The sequence below is a fragment of the Aedes albopictus genome, chromosome 2, assembly GCF_035046485.1.
Source record: "Aedes albopictus strain Foshan chromosome 2, AalbF5, whole genome shotgun sequence".
Lineage (NCBI taxonomy): Eukaryota > Metazoa > Arthropoda > Insecta > Diptera > Culicidae > Aedes > Aedes albopictus.
In genome coordinates this window covers 346,448,574-346,464,723 of record NC_085137.1, presented here as the reverse complement: position 1 = coordinate 346,464,723, position 16,150 = coordinate 346,448,574, and the positions used below count along the sequence as shown (strand labels likewise).

Below are 16,150 nucleotides of genomic sequence, written 5' to 3'. Positions count from 1 at the left end.
ATCGTCATCATTGCACATTCAAAAGCAGTTTTCTCGCTCAAAATTCAAATGTTTGCATTAAAAATATATTCACTGTACTCCATTCTCCACCCGCAACACAGTGAATACAATTTAACAGCGACAATTTCAGATTTGAACGAGAAAACTGCTTTCCAATTTTCGATGATGACGGTTATGTCAATGACGAATCCTTCAACCGCAGACAGACGTTCAAGTTTGACTCAGCAGCTTGTGTAAAAAACATGGCCGCCACAAATTGCCAAGTGGCAATCAGCGAACAGATGGCGTTAGCGACGTTCATATTCAATCGCTGCCTCACATGTACGTTGCGACCAACAACTGCCACCTCGGTCGTCTTCCAGCCGGATGGCGGGAAGACCGCACGAGTTGCACGCTAATAATGTTTCCACATAATTTGTGCAGAGTAAATGACTTTTGTTTAATGTCTAAAATCTTTTGCACAAATTAGCGCAGGACTCTTGTAAAATATTGTACACATTATTACATTTGTTTTACATAGATTTGCTTGAATAAAACTGCATTTGGATGAACTTCACTCGCATTGGGAAATCTTTGTGAATGTGACGCAGATGTAGGAATGATTTTGACAGTGTTTGTTATGATTTTATTTTTCGGTGGGTGGTGAATTGGGTGGTAAGTAAGCGGCTGGAAGCACGTCGTTTCTCAAACTGTCAACTGCACGCGACTGCACTGTGGCAATCGGTTGCCTAGGTGTCGCTAGTGAAAATTTACATAGAAAATTTGAATAAATTTGTTCGAGCTAGAACGTCTGTCTGCGCTTCAACCTTAAAGAAACCAGAGGACCAGATCTTTGCAAAAAAAATCCGCCAAAAATTCTTGCTAGTACCTTCAAAGAAATGTATCAACAATTCTAGGAATCGATTTGAATAATTTATAAGTTTGGTAAGCGGAATCAAACTCTAAAACTCTGAAAATGTATCTTTATTCTGATAGAAATACTTGCAAATATTCAAAGAACTATGTAGGAAATGTTTAAAAGCAATACCAATAATTTTCAACAGAAGATTACACGAATTTTCAGCAGAAACTTTTTGACTCTCTATTCCACAGAGTTCAAGATTTCATCTAGAACTCAGATGATCATTCCGAATCATAAACATCTTAAAAACTTTCAGAAGAAGTTTGAAATTTTATAAAAAGGCAGATATCTGTTTTTTTCTTATTTGAAGCACAATATTTCATAAACATATCTTGATCTCGTGAGTAGAAGTGCTTGTGATAAAAATAAAATCATGATGTTTCTAGCACTTTTTTTTCGCTTCCCATTTGAAGTTGGATTTTGTGGGGGCCCCTAAAATGTGGGGGCCCGGGGCCATGGCCCCCCTGGCCCCCCTTAAATCCGGCCCTGGTTGTCTCAATTGGCTAGGAATAACACTACGGACCGCCTGTTCCGGTGGTAAGAGTCCACTAACAGCTGACCCCTAATGCATGGTGCGATGCGGCTATATGCTTCCCGTGCCAAGGAATGAATGGTTAGCGGGGTCTAATAAACCGCTAACCGCTAACGGAGCCTGTGGAGTACCAGGACGCCCTCCACAGTATTTTGCCCTTACTGCGCTAACCGGAGCAATGACGCAGTGGACCTTATTTGTCTCCTGGATAAATCGGCTACTTTTCTTAAGTCTCAATTCCAAAGCTTAATAAAAGTGGGTATAAATGCATATTTTCATGAATGGAATCAAGTTTCTAGAGGTAAACCTTCATCACGTAAAAGGAGCTTCTGCAGTGTTGAGTCGAAAGTTTAAAAAAGAAGGACTGGGAATGGCGCTTATTCAAGAGCCATGGTACAATAAACGAAAGATTCTTGGGGTTCTGACACAAAATAGTAAACTATTTTATGATGAGCAACAAGATTCTCCCAGAACTGCTGCCTTAGTACGTAAAACGTACCGAAAATGCTATCCTATTACAGAGTTGACCAGAAGGGACATTGTTGCTACTTAGAGGTACGAACCTCTAGGGGTAAAACTGAGATCGCTGTTGCTTCAGTTTACTTTCCTGGTGATGTTCCTGAGGTACCTCCTCCTGAGATCGCATCATTTGTTCAATTCTGTAAAGAAAACAACAAATCGTTTATCATTGGCTGTGACGCCAATGCGCATCACACGGTTTGGGGTAGTACGGATATTAACAGTCGAGGTGAGTCACTATTAGAGTATCTGTCTTCGAACAATATAGACATTTGCAATAATGGTGTTAAACCTACTTTTTCTAATGCAATCAGACAAGAGGTCTTGGATCTAAGACTGTGCAATGCTGTAATCTTTGACAAGAGCACAAACTGGCACGTGTTAGATAAGATTTCTCTATCTGATCATAAACACATAATCTTCAATTGGAGTGGTGGAGATTATTCTAGAACCACATTTAGAAATCCCAGGAAGACAAACTGGGATTAATATGTAGAATTGTTGAATATGCATTCATTTACAATGGGAGGAACTATTGATTCAACCCAAAAGTTGGAATCATTTTCTCAAAAGGTAAATGAAAGTATTATCAATTCCTTTAACAGCAGTTGTCTCACCGCACAATCGTCTGCTACTAGAGACGTGCCATGGTGGAACTTTAAACTGGATCGCGTTAGAAAATTTTCTCGAAAAATGTTTTATAGAGCGAAACTAACGGGAAATTGGACTTAGTATACGGAAGCCCTGACTGAGTACAACAACGAAATACGAAAATCTAAAAGAAAATCTTGGGTGCTGATTTGTGAAAACATAAACAGTAATCCTGTAGTTGTAAGACTGCAAAAAACACTTGCAAAAGATCACGCAAATGAATTGGGAAACCTGAAACGTGACGATGGAGCTTTTACCAAAACTCCTCGTGAAACTTTGGATTTAATGTTGGAAACCCATTTTCCAGGTTCTGTTCTTAGTGTGGATTCCAATGATGCTATGTCTCTGGAAGGTGAAGGATGTCCTATTATAAACTCTACGGAGTCAAATAGTACAATAAACACCGCCTCAGATTTAGCTGATGAAATTCTTACGAAGGACAGAGTGGAAAATGCAATTAGATCTTTTCAGCCTTTTAAATCTGCAAGAGTTGATGGGATATTTCCAGCGCTGATTCAAAACGGAGAAGCGGAGTTGGTTCCGTCACTAATTAAGATGTTCAAGGCTAGTTTAAGATTGAATCACGTAATTGTAAAAGTTATTTTTATACCAAAAAAGCGGCAGCGACACAAGACGCATCCGAAAACAAATAGACCAATTCGTCTTTCTTCAGTTTTGTTGAAGACTAAGGAAAAGGTTTTGAAGGATTTTATCAATTCTTCTCACATAAAATAGTAGGGTCTTGTACCATTTGGGCAGGTGTACCTATTTTGGGCACTTGCCTCTATAATTAAGACCCTATCCCCTAACTGACTTCCAGTTTGATTATCAAGGAGCATTCGATAATGCCTCCTATTCATCTATGAAGCACGCCATGGAGAATAAAAACTTCGATCAATGAATAAGTTGGACGAAACTACTCGCGCAGATTGGGAAATCGGAGGTCCCACTGTTCGTCAAGGATCAATCAAATTCTATACAGATGGCTCAAAAGTTGGAATAAAAACGGAAGCAAGAATCTACGGCCTTGGAATACAAATTTCAGTGGCGATGGGACACTATCCTACGGTGTTTCAAGCGAAGATTCTTGCTATTTTGAAATGCGTAAATAATATAATCTGCCTTGAGAGAAAATACACACACTTGGAAAAAAATCACCGACTTCGGTAATTTTTTTTTACCGAAATCTCAACCGTTAAGTTTTTTACCGGAAAAATCGGTGACGTTTACCGAACTTCGTTGAATTTTGACAGATAAACGATAACATTTTACCGAAATTTGGTAATTTTTACAGGATTTCGGTAAAAAACCATTACCGATCGCTCAGCTGTTGAGATTTCGGTAAAAATTACCGAACGCGACTAGCTGTGCAGATATGCAAATATTTGCATTTTCTCAAATAGTTAAGCTGCACTAAAAGCATTGTGCGCTTACAAATGCACTTCAAAGCTTGTCTGGGAATGCATTCTTTCACTGCGCAGGTTGTGCCAAGGGAACTCAGTAAACTTATACTGGGTTCCAGGTCACTGTAGCATTGAAGGGCATTTCACGAGCTTGCTAAAAGTGGTTCAAATTTACAGTTTGCTGGCCCTGAACCATTCTGTGTATATCAAACTGTACAATTGAAATGGACCTGAAATGCTGGGTGATATCGAATTGGATGAATGTCAAAAATTGCAGTCAGTCATAACACAAAATTCTTATAAAACCAAAAAGCTCTTAGAGCTCAACAAGAGAGCTCTATGTACATACACTGGCCTAGTAACTGGACACTGCTCGAGCAGATATCACTTGAAAAATATTGGCCATATTCAGAATGATATCTGTCGTTTCTGTAATACGGAACGTGAAACCTCGAAACATCTGCTTTGCAGTTGTGGTGTTTTATACACGCGCAGGCAAAGATTTCTAAATAGTGGTTGTTTGCAACCCAGTGAGATCTGCTCTGCAGAACTTGGTAAGGTCTTGGAGTTTATTAACTCCATTGCACCTGACTGGGAGACGACGCGTCGTGGCAGAAGCTGATTACTTGACATATGGTAATTAGCTAGCCAGATGCTAATATCAAAACGGGACATGCCACAAAAGTTCAACTTATTGGACGCAGTGGCTTAATTTCCCAAATAGGGGAGGAAAAAACAGAAAAAAAGAGTTGAAACTAATATTCAATAGCTAATAAAATGTTGGAGCGACGTTGAACTACGACAGAAAAACCTTTTCCTTTTGGAATTTGCAAAGTGACAATACAAAACAGGCCGTCATCGTTATCAATGAAATATTATGTTAGATAACAAACAAATGTTAGATATCCGCATGATTTGTGAGATAAGCAAGTCAAATATTTCTTTGCTATGATTCGCAAATAGAAATGCTTCTTATCAAGTTGAAGTGATTCAGTTATCATGGAAGAAAATGTAATACATATTTTTATCACAATACATTTTCATTGTTTTAATGAAAAAAGTGATGGTACACTAGTTGTCAGAAACGGGTTGATCTATTTGTATATTAACTGTAAACAAAAGCTTGTCTTTGAAACTACAATATCCAATACACGTACAGTAATGAGTATTGTAATGACCTTTTTGCAATAACATTTCCCCATAATTGAACTAAATTTGCTAAAGTTATCATGACTTTTGAGAGGTCGAAAAACCATAAGTGTTTTTATTATTATTGTCATGGCTTATTTCTTTCAAAATAAATTTCATTATCATAATTCTGCTAATTCTGTTATTAATTATTATAATCCTAATAATGCATTCTAACGGATGTCACAAACATGTCCACCACCGTGTCCAACGGATACGATGATGTGCAACTATTCTTATCAGCAGCAACTGCAACCACCGATATCATCTGCCAGCCAGAGGTTGCAATCAATATTTATCATGTAAACAACCATACACTTTCCCTATAGGACCCATGCATAATGTGCAAATATTCACGCCAGTACGATTATTAGTTAGGTGCGCTCAATTAACACCCTATTCATTATACTCGGAAACAACTACCGAAGAAGAATGACATCGGCCTCTCCCCGGTTTCCGTTGAAAGCTTAAGAGATCAAATTTCTGGAGTGATAGGCATATACTTTCTCCTTGCACGAAACCAGCATCCAATGCATTCCAACTCTCCCAGTAGGGGAACGATCGAATTCAGCGCAAACGACTTCATTACGAAAAACGCACATTTCGTTGTCGTCGTCGTTATTTCTAAATAACATCTAGACTTAAGTCTGTAACCCCGTCTGCGCGTAGGTAGCTTGAACTTGTATACGTACAGCACCAGTCGGTACAAACCCGCTCTTGGGTTCCAGCATTTTAATGTGATGGCCCACCCCTCCACCTTTGCACTCACTCACGATCGACTACAAAAACGTGCTCGCCTGTCTACTGCTCTTGATGCAAAAAAGCAACGAAAATGAAAGGAAAGTGCTGCGCAATCATGGCTTCAGCCGCGGTCAGCCCAACGCCGACGTTATTAGCCGGTTGGGCACTCTATTCTGGGGGGAACAGAGCAACGAAAGGCATTATGGACAGCCTAAGGATCACGTCAGGGTAGATTTTTCATATTGAGCTGAATAAATGTTTTTTTATGATTCAATATCTGCACCTTATGCTGAAAATCTAAATTTATTATTATTATCATCTTTATTAACGAGATTTATAGCGCAAGATCCCCAATAAAGTTGAAAATAACAACAATTTATTAAGTAAAAGAAAATCATGTTAAGTACTGTTCCTTTGAATTCTACTAAGAATTTGCATCCTTTGACAGATACGTATTTCGACCTCAACTGTAAGGTCGTCTTCAGTGTCTTGTACTTGACTCTTGTACAAGACACTGAAGACGACCTTACAGTTGAGGCCGAAATACGTATCTGTCAAAGGATGCAAATTCTTAGTAGAATTCAAAGTAACAGTACTTAACACGATTTTCTTTTCTTACAGATATTCCCCTAACAATCCCAGGTTAATCATCAAAAATTTATTATCTGTTTGTCCATGAAAGTAATGACTAGACATAGTAACAATATATTGCTTTAAAGCAATCCGTAACAATTAGTGTTTTCAAGTTTTAACTAGCTCACTATGAAGGTCCTAAACATCGTTACAAACATTTTACTCAAGGAAAAATGTGCGAAAACGACTTACATGAAGTTGTAAAAACAAACTTGTGTGTCCATAGTACCCCTCTCTGTCACAAATTGTGTAATAATAGGGAACATGGCCAGTCAGCGCAAACAAGTGGTCACGCTACGGCACCACCATTCAAGGCTTTTATGGACGACTAGGTCACAAAAGACACAAGGCTCGTTCGTCACTTCTATGATATATTGAGGCATTCTCGGGGGATCGATTTGCCCACACAAAAAAAAACTGAGTAATAATGGCAGTGTTATCTTTTAACCTCATCCCAAGTAACAATCCTAATTCTATTTGGTTTTAATTGTTTTTATGATAGTTTTATCGGAACATTGCTTATTCTAGTTGATCTTATCGGAGGTTCAGCTGAGCACAACTATTCTTCATCAATATGTGGTTTTAAAAACACCTCCAAGAATACTTGAGGTTTAGTTCATAAAACCATAAACACAACAAAAACTGTTGAACTTATTTTCAGTTTTATAAGATTCTTGTAGTTATCTTCAATCATCCGTTCTTGATCAAGAGCAACTGTTCTCGCATGAGAACAGTTTGGTACATGAAAAATACAAGAAAAAACTCAAGCATCAGATTTTGATTCTCATCGTTCCATTATTGCTGCCAATCAAGAACACCTACCCGGATACCCAACCGCGATGCGGTGCAGTGCCAAGTTGCTCCGGTTGCAGCATCCGAAATGAGGTTGGTTTGGTCTTCCAGGACGTCGATTCCCTTGTAATCGGGAGTCAAATAATCGACCTGCAAAATCACTTACCTGTTGGAAATGCTGACCGGAGGAATAAGGCGCTGCACCACATCAAGGCCGGTTCCCGGAAAAGGTCTGTCTGGTTGGCAACGGTACCGGGCTGATGATTAAATTTATCGCACGAAGTTCACAAAATCCACCGCGGTGCGATAATTTGTTGTTTGTTTACTATTTGGCGTACATGGTTTATGACGTTCTTGGCGGAGTTTGCATAAACCTATATCAAGAACGTTATAAACCTGAGTACTCTTGAGTTATTCTTCTTACCCTTGCATAAGATTAAATAAATTTAAGACGTTCTTGATGGAGGCCAACCAGGCTGCATTGAGAACGTTATAAATCCTAGTATTCTTGAGTTATGCTTTTAGCTCTGGCATGAGTTGAAAGAAATTTAAGATGATCTTATGGTGATGTTGATTAAAACCATCGATGATGGACCGACCACCGGCCTAGATTTCAATGGAAGCCATGTTGATAAAACTCATGAGCAATGTTCGCATGACCAGGAATAATATTTTAAAATATTTTATTAGTGCGTTATAATGGAAGCGCGTTGCAATTTTTGAAAGTATCTTGCAACATATATACGATGAATTTTGCTTGGCATTTGGCATCCTTGCTACATCCCGAAAATATTTCCAATTTGTGTAATAAATTAATCCCGATAACAATAATGTGTCATTTTCATTGTGTTTTTAATTTCAATTTAATTTACCAAACTTTTCTGTCCACATAGAAGCTGCATCAGCAACAACACTGACAAATTTATTATCGTTTTATCGTGCACTTGAAGAATTCTACAAGGAGAGAGCAATTCGCCTTGAGGACAACTTGGGAAGTACAACAAGTTTTAAGAGAAATTTAAAAACAATTCTCCAAGAGCATCTTAGGATGGGCCTCTTTGATCTTATGGCGGGTTTATGGTTGAGTTGATGTCGTGTTGTAGAGCAATTTAGTTTATGCATGGTTTTAAAGAACAGGCGTTGAAGAATACTTCAAAAGCATTATAAAATTAATTTTGTTACTTGGGATCTCACATTCGAACCGGCCGGGTTCGACCGAAGTGATAAAAAGAAGGAGTGTTGCTCTGTTGCAGGTTTATTGCAGGGCACAATCGATGGAAATGGTTTGCGGTTGAACTTTATTGTGGATAATGACAGCGCATTTCGATGAGATAACAATGTCTCTGGGTGCACATGTATTACTGCCATTTGCTCAAATCGATAACAATAAGGTCAAAGTCAAAATGCACTTGCAAGTGTTCTAGTAAAATCTTAGATAACTAACGCATTTACGTGTTATTGGGTATATTCACAGCTTTTGTTGTTTTACTATAAGGGAGTATTGACAGACAAAATTGCTGTTTATGTTTTTGAATAAAACATATTGATGCTCATTTAAACAAGCGACATGTTCAAAGCCAAATTTAGTTTTCACTAGCTCAATTACATATCAATTTCTACAATAAACACCGAGTAGCCTCTGGTTCCTACGTTAAGCATGAGCATAGATGATCGTACAATTCGTAGTTGCAACTCCGTGATTGACCAAAACAATCGAAATTGCACAGAGAACCTACAAACGGAGCTTGAGAGTAGCATACAGTTCTCAATGTAAACCTTCAAGAATTCCAAACTTTATTAAGTCAACACTGGACATGTCCTACGGTCACTGAGGAAGGCAAGGAATATTAGTATGACGTGCGTTGCTACTCCACGACTGCCACGGGAAGGGTGGGAAACAATTTTTCTCCTTTGTCGCTCTCTTTCAATTACAGCGGTATCATATTTAAACGTATCTTGTAGTTCTGAAAACAGTAATCTTATCTAGCATATAATGCAAAGAGAATAACGGTATGTGCTTTTATGACCAATTTAGTTTATTGTCAAAATATTAAAAGAAAATTCGAGGACAGTCACGCGTACTTTGTAAGAAAACGCTTACAACTAAAATGAAATATATTAATTTCGTACGAAACTCCATATAAGTTCAAAACTAGGATGAACCGGGCATCATAACACATAACGAAGCCATTTCAACTACTTCAATCGATTCCTTATATCATAATTCTCCAGAAAAACTCCAGGAATTTTGGTAAAACGAGCAAAGTAACATTCATGCGGCTACTCCAATCACTTCTAATCGATTCCTTGCATCTTAATCCTCTGAATGACTAGTTCTAAGCTTCCCCGATGTGAGTTACAGAACCAATTTCATACGAAACTCAATATATGTGGGGAATGACGATAAAATTATCATTATAACATTCACACAGTCACTGCAATCACTTCTAATCGATTCCTTATATGTGAATTCTCTCAATGAACACTTCTTAACATACCACCCATAAGTTTCTTGTGAGTTTTAGAACTAATTTCATCAAAACTCAACATATGTGGAAAATTAGAGTAAAATGAGCATAATTACGTTCACTTGGTCACTGCAATCACTTCTGATCGATTCCTTATATTATAATCCACTAAAGAAATCCTTCGTAGCATAGCACCACAGCTTCTATTCTATCGTATGAGAGGAATTAGTGTAAAATGAACATAATAGGACGCAATCAGTGGAAGTACTAGGTTAAAAGTAGTGAGCCGGATTTTTGTATGATGAGATGTTGAATTCTCCATTTCTGCAATGAAATAGTGGAAACAGCATGGATATTATGATTTCTTGACTAATTTGATGCTGTTTGAGCAAACGTTTTGGTGACTGTGTTATTGAAGTTGCGAGAAATGAATAATAAATTCATTTCTCGCAACTTCAGTAACACAGTTACCCAAACTTTTGCTCAAACAGCATCAAATTAGTTAAGGAATCATAATACCCACGCTGTTTGCACCATTTCATTGCAGAAATGGAGAATTGATCATCTCACCATACAAAAATCCAACTCACTACTTTCTATCTAGTACTTCACTGATTGCGTCCTATTACATTCACGAGGTCACTGCAATCATTTTTAATCGATTCCTAGTATGTATCATACTCCATTGAAGATACCCTTCTTAGGATACCACCCATAAGTTTCTTGTGAGTTTTAAAAGTAATCCCGGGTAGAGATGAATAACAAACCAATAACTAAAGAATAACATATTTTGTCATTAAGGTACACCGGGGCAAGTTGAAACGGGTGGGGCAAGATGAAACACGAAGTTTTGAAATAGATTTCAATAAAATTTGGAAATTTATCCTTCGCTAAATGATTGTTTGAATCAAAAACTATGTGTTAGGGCAATCAAATTATTTATCATCAATTGAAAACATCGTAATAACCCGCTGTTTCATCTTGCCCCACCCGTTTCAACTTGCCCCGGTGTACCTTATATCTAAATTTGCAATTCTTTAGTTTTTTTAGGAATAGCTCAGGATGACACATAAATCACAAAATATGTCAGCACTATAAAACTTGTAATAGGCGAGTTATTATTAAATAGTAAAATAACCTAATAATAATAATAAATATTACTATCATACTATCTGCCATCAAGGATGGGAATAGGGCACTGCATGAAATTCTCTCCTTCTCTTCCACTCTTACAGATATTTTGTAAACAACAAGGCCAATAAATGTCAAAATCCCATACAAATTCAAAGCAATGCAGTGCCTTATACTCACTTGCAAATAGTTACACTCACTTGCTGTCTCTGCTCAGAAGAATGATATCAACGAACCGTTTATGGCCGACTTTTGCCTTTTGGTTTTGTCTGCCATAATATCAAAATAATAACATAATTTACCATCATATTAAAATACCGTAAAATGGGGTGTTAAGGGATTCATCTTCACACACTACTTTGAAAAATCGCTAAACCGTATAAAAATATATTTACTTATTCCAAATTCGCTTCAAATGTGTGTTGGAAATAAAGGCATACTATAAGGATTACCACTCATGAAAATACGTTTTTAACTGGACACTAGACATCAAAAATAGAACGACATTGCTTTTTCTCAATTTCGCTACCATTGAAACATTCATTTGTGAGGTCAGAAATATTATTGGGAAAAAATATGTGAGTAATCGTAAGGTGTTCTACAACTCATTTTTAACGAAACTAGGGTAAAATATTTGTTGTAACTAATGTGATTTTCGAACACCAACAATTTTTGTGAAAAAAGATTAATTTCATAAACTTGTGGGGTGTTAGGGAATTGAATTTCTCATACAACTTTTTTATCTGTATCATGATGTTTTGAGGCGATTTATTCATTGTATAACAGTTACTATTCTGAATGACGTATTACGGATTTCATTTTGGGTCATAGACATCCCAACAGTTGCTATGGATGATAAATTCAACTAATACAATATAGATCTTGAGAAACAAGTATTAGATTGATGTCAATTGACGGTCAAATGTTTATTACTCAATGCCGTAGTAGTCCCCTCTTTACAGAAGTTTGTGGTCTTTAGGTGTATATTTACGTTTTAACGAAGATTTTCCGTCTGTTTTATAAGTTAAATAGTATTAATGGTTGGCGCGAACGTGACAGTTTTTTGAAAATGTGGAATATGCTCACTTGATCCATATATTATGTAAAACATACTGCCACTAACTCTTGCAAAAGAAAGTATTTTTTTCTATTCTGTATTAACGAGATTTTCAGCCCAAGACTAGTTCATCTCGGGACCCACGCTTTACTTCCCTTCTGAAGGAAGAACTCACATTTTGCGAGTTTGTCGGGAGTGAAATTCGATCCCAGGTCCTCGGCGTGATAGTCAAGTGTTCTAACCATCACACCAGGTCCGCTCCATAGAAAATATTGATGAAGATGACTCATTGCCGCTAAAATATCTATAATACGACCTATCAGCGATGCTCCAAGTAGAAATATCAGCATTGAATACACCGTTAACATCCAGGGTCATCTAATGATGCTTAGATGACCCATTTTAATATAAATGAGTTTTAAAGTGATCAAAAAACTGTAAATACTCATCCTTAGTTTACAACCTGTTGGTCAGTCTGAACTATTCAATTTGATTACTCTAAATTGTAACTATGTATGAATAATGTGTTCGTTAAAAACTGAAGCCACTCAGGTATAATTGACGGTATTTTTTCGTATTTCGAGACTTTAATAAAAAAAGTCATATACAAATGTAGATGACAATGTAACTGTCCCTGCACCTTCAGGACTATTATAATCTTTTTCGGTGATGTTCAAGAAATATTACAGTCACTGTTTACAATTAATCAATTTTTATCTTTCTTTGAAATATAAGAACTTTTACATTCATTCCCTTAAATTCCTTAATACCCCATTTTCATATTTTCCAAAAATTTGCACATTTTGTTAAATATCTCCAATTTCTCCAAAAAATCGTCGAATTTTGTAATCTATACGCGTAGCGGGCAGCAAGACAATGATCGGACTGCTTTTTCTGAAAGTTTTAAGAAGTAGAACCCATGAATTAATGGGGACGAAAAAATTTTCCATCCCTTAACACCCCATTTTACGGTATGTTATTATTTTGACATCCTTTTTGCTATTACTTTGTTATTACAATGGCAAAATCAGTTATTCTTTAGTTGTTATGCCATAGAAATAAAGTTTTTTTTTGTTATTTCAATTTTTATTTCATATAAACTAATAGCAAATTTTGCCATTCAAACATTCTATTTTAATGGTAAAATTTGCCCTTCATTTGCCGTTTCACTTTACCCGGGATTCCATACAAAACTCAATTTGGGTAAAAGGGCATGATAAAACATCACGCGGCCACTGCAATCACTTCCACTTGATTTTCTAGATCTTAATCCTTCAGAAAAGTTCTTCAATGCAAATTGCATTTATGTTTCATGAAAGTTATAGAGCAAGATTCATATAAAAGTCAATAAAAACTGGGGAACTAAGGCAACATGAGTGGCTGAACGGGCTCGTTGAGAAGTTAACCATCAATGTTAACTTCTTCTCCGGATCAGCCTAGATAGCTGTGTAGTGTCGGTAGCGGTTGTCTCAACTGGCTAGGAATAACACTACGGACCACCTGTTCCGGGGGTAAAAGTTCACAAAAAAGGAACCCGACCCGTGCTGATGGATGAATGGTTGAGGGTTTAAAATATGCTCGATCTTTAACGGATCCTGTAACGTAGGTAGATCACCTTTATGTGTTGCGTTATGGATTAAGATCTACCAAACCGAACCCTAGTGACATCCGGTTTGTCAAGTTGGGGTAATGTGTTTTAGTAACAAGGATTCATGGTACAAAGTTCCTGTTGCTGGTGACAGTTTCTAAAATTGCATTTATTCTGCCTTGCTGATAGTTAAAGAATCGGACTTTGCCCACCCGAGACTACACTTGATGCTAGGAAAACAAACATGCTTTACGTATCTAACTGCGTACTAACCTATCAAGGACTGTTAAGTTCTGGTAATTCAAGGACTCACGTGCATTCTTATTGTAGAACACATTCTTTAATTTGACAGAGTTTTGCAACTAGCCTAAAGTCCCGGGTTTTTCTTTGTTGTCCTGGGACTAAACTAGAAGCAAGACAAGCATGGGGCTAGAGTTCCGATGCATGGATAAATATCAGTACCACCGTTTTGTTTTTCTCGAGATTCAAATAGATTGTGTTTGATTAGGGGCACTCTTTCACTGGGATTTAAATCTCTATGATAACGGGACCTTTTCATCGCAATCGATTTCTTACACCTCTGGGATAACAAAACAGGAACTGTACAGAAATCGATGCTTCATTGCCTCTCACTGACAATGGAGTAGTACGACATGCACTAAATACTAAGGATACGGGTAATGCCACAAAAGATCTAAATACTGGTCGCAGTGGCTCACCCGAACAAAAAAAAGGCAACATGAACAGAACAATGATCTGTGTGTTCTGTTTAACTTAACTCCTTCAATTCTCGAGGCAATTTTACGCCTAAAACAGTTTTGTTTATAAGAAAAACTGGATGCGGTACAGAATTTAGTGTAGGTTTGTACTGTTTTTTTTTTTTCACTGTGAGTGCTACATATCTGGGCAACCGTTAAGGACAAAAATGAAACATCTTTATAGCTTTCCTCTTTTTCCTCAATGCACCAATGTCACATTATATACGCCAATTGGAAGCTACTCCAACTCTGCAATCATTAAATTACTCCAAGACAGGCTTATGATAAAACCATGAACCTATTATATTCACAGTTTTTTTTTTCAAGATTTTTTAACAAACCAGCCTTAGTTGAATATTAAAGCATGTGCAATGAATGACTTATAGTAAACTTACGAGTTCCAATAGATTTTTTCACTCAGATGCGAATCACATTTAGCGTGAATATGTCGAATTTTGATAATTCTTCGACAATTTAAGTAGGGATGTAGTACCGGTAGTACCGGTACCGAAAATCCCGGTATTACCGATCAATTTTTGGTACCGAAATACCGGTACTGACTGAGCCTTGGTACCGGTACTTTCAGTACTGGGAAATCTCTCCCAAAGTATTGAAATCCGGTCATTAGTAGCTAATATGCAATAGCAATAAACGAAAACATTTGAATCCAAGTACTATGACAAACAAACGTTTGATATATGAAACCTAGCAACGAGTTACCAATCGCTAGAGCCGAAGCGAGAGCTAAAACATATGTAAGTAAGTCAAATTTGCCATTCAGTCATGAAATGTTTACGTACTTTGATGGTTTACGTCACGTGTAAATTCCTATTTTTTTAAGAGTGCAGGATAAACATAGCAATAATTGGTTTATTGATTCTCGAATGTTGGAAATGGATACTAGCTCTGAATTTAACTTGTTAGATTAGAATTTCTTGTTTGTCTAGAATTTTTAAGAAGAAATTAGGGAAAAATCAGTTCAATTTTCTTCTATCTATACATAGTTCTATCTGACTATATGTAAAGTTGTTCCTGTTTTATTTTAGACTGGCTGAGGTACTGCCTGTGAAACTGGTCAGAAGCTTAACAATAGCTCTAAAAACAGTTTCATAAAAATTCTTTTATATTTTTATCTATTTATAATTTTGTTCTATTTCTAATTTCATTGTTTGATTTTATGACATCCCTGAAAACCGGAATTCACTAATGTCTGGTAAATGACAGATTTCATTGTTCAAAATAGTTAACTCTTCATTTCAGTGAAAAAAATTCCAGTACCGGTATTTTACCGGTACTACCGGTACTGTTAGCCTCAGTACCGAAATACCGGTTCTCACCAAAAGGGGTCGGTACTGCGACCCCTAAATTTAAGATGTTTGGTTTGGATGATCCTCCTGAAACCATTGAATTCTATTTGGTCATGATGTTTTGGAAAACATGAAGATGTTTTTTTTTTCATCTCAGGAGTAATAATGCAAGGATCTCGGCAAGGATTGGCAATCTCTAGAGTAATCTGCCAGAAGTGTATCCAATGTATCTTGCAAGTTTAGGTAGACATTCTTTTAGCATGCATCGACAACCTTTGCAGGAGCTCAACAAAATCTTCGCCAGGAATCCATCAAGGATTCACCCAGGATTTTATCGTAAATTCTACAGAAGTACTGATGGTTCCTCTGAGAATGTCGTTGCTAAACTAGCAATGATTTTATATTATTTGATTATTTACCGATAAATCAATAAATTAACGATGGACACGAATGCCAACTTTTTTGGTAAAGTGTCTTTAAT

The 16,150-nt window shown here is 36.9% G+C and overlaps 1 protein-coding gene and 1 long non-coding RNA gene across 3 annotated transcripts in view; one reads left to right on the top strand and one right to left on the bottom strand.

Moving 5' to 3' along the window:
- LOC109430890 (catalase) overlaps positions 1-16,150 on the top strand; it is a 37,411-nt gene that overhangs the window by 6,650 nt on the left and 14,611 nt on the right. The window lies entirely within an intron of this gene.
- The window catches only part of LOC134288293 (uncharacterized), a 69,688-nt gene continuing 54,161 nt past the window's right edge, over positions 624-16,150 (bottom strand). The window contains exon 2 of the long non-coding RNA XR_009997884.1: positions 624-799. This is a non-coding gene — a long non-coding RNA (uncharacterized LOC134288293). The remainder of the gene's footprint in view (positions 800-16,150) is intronic.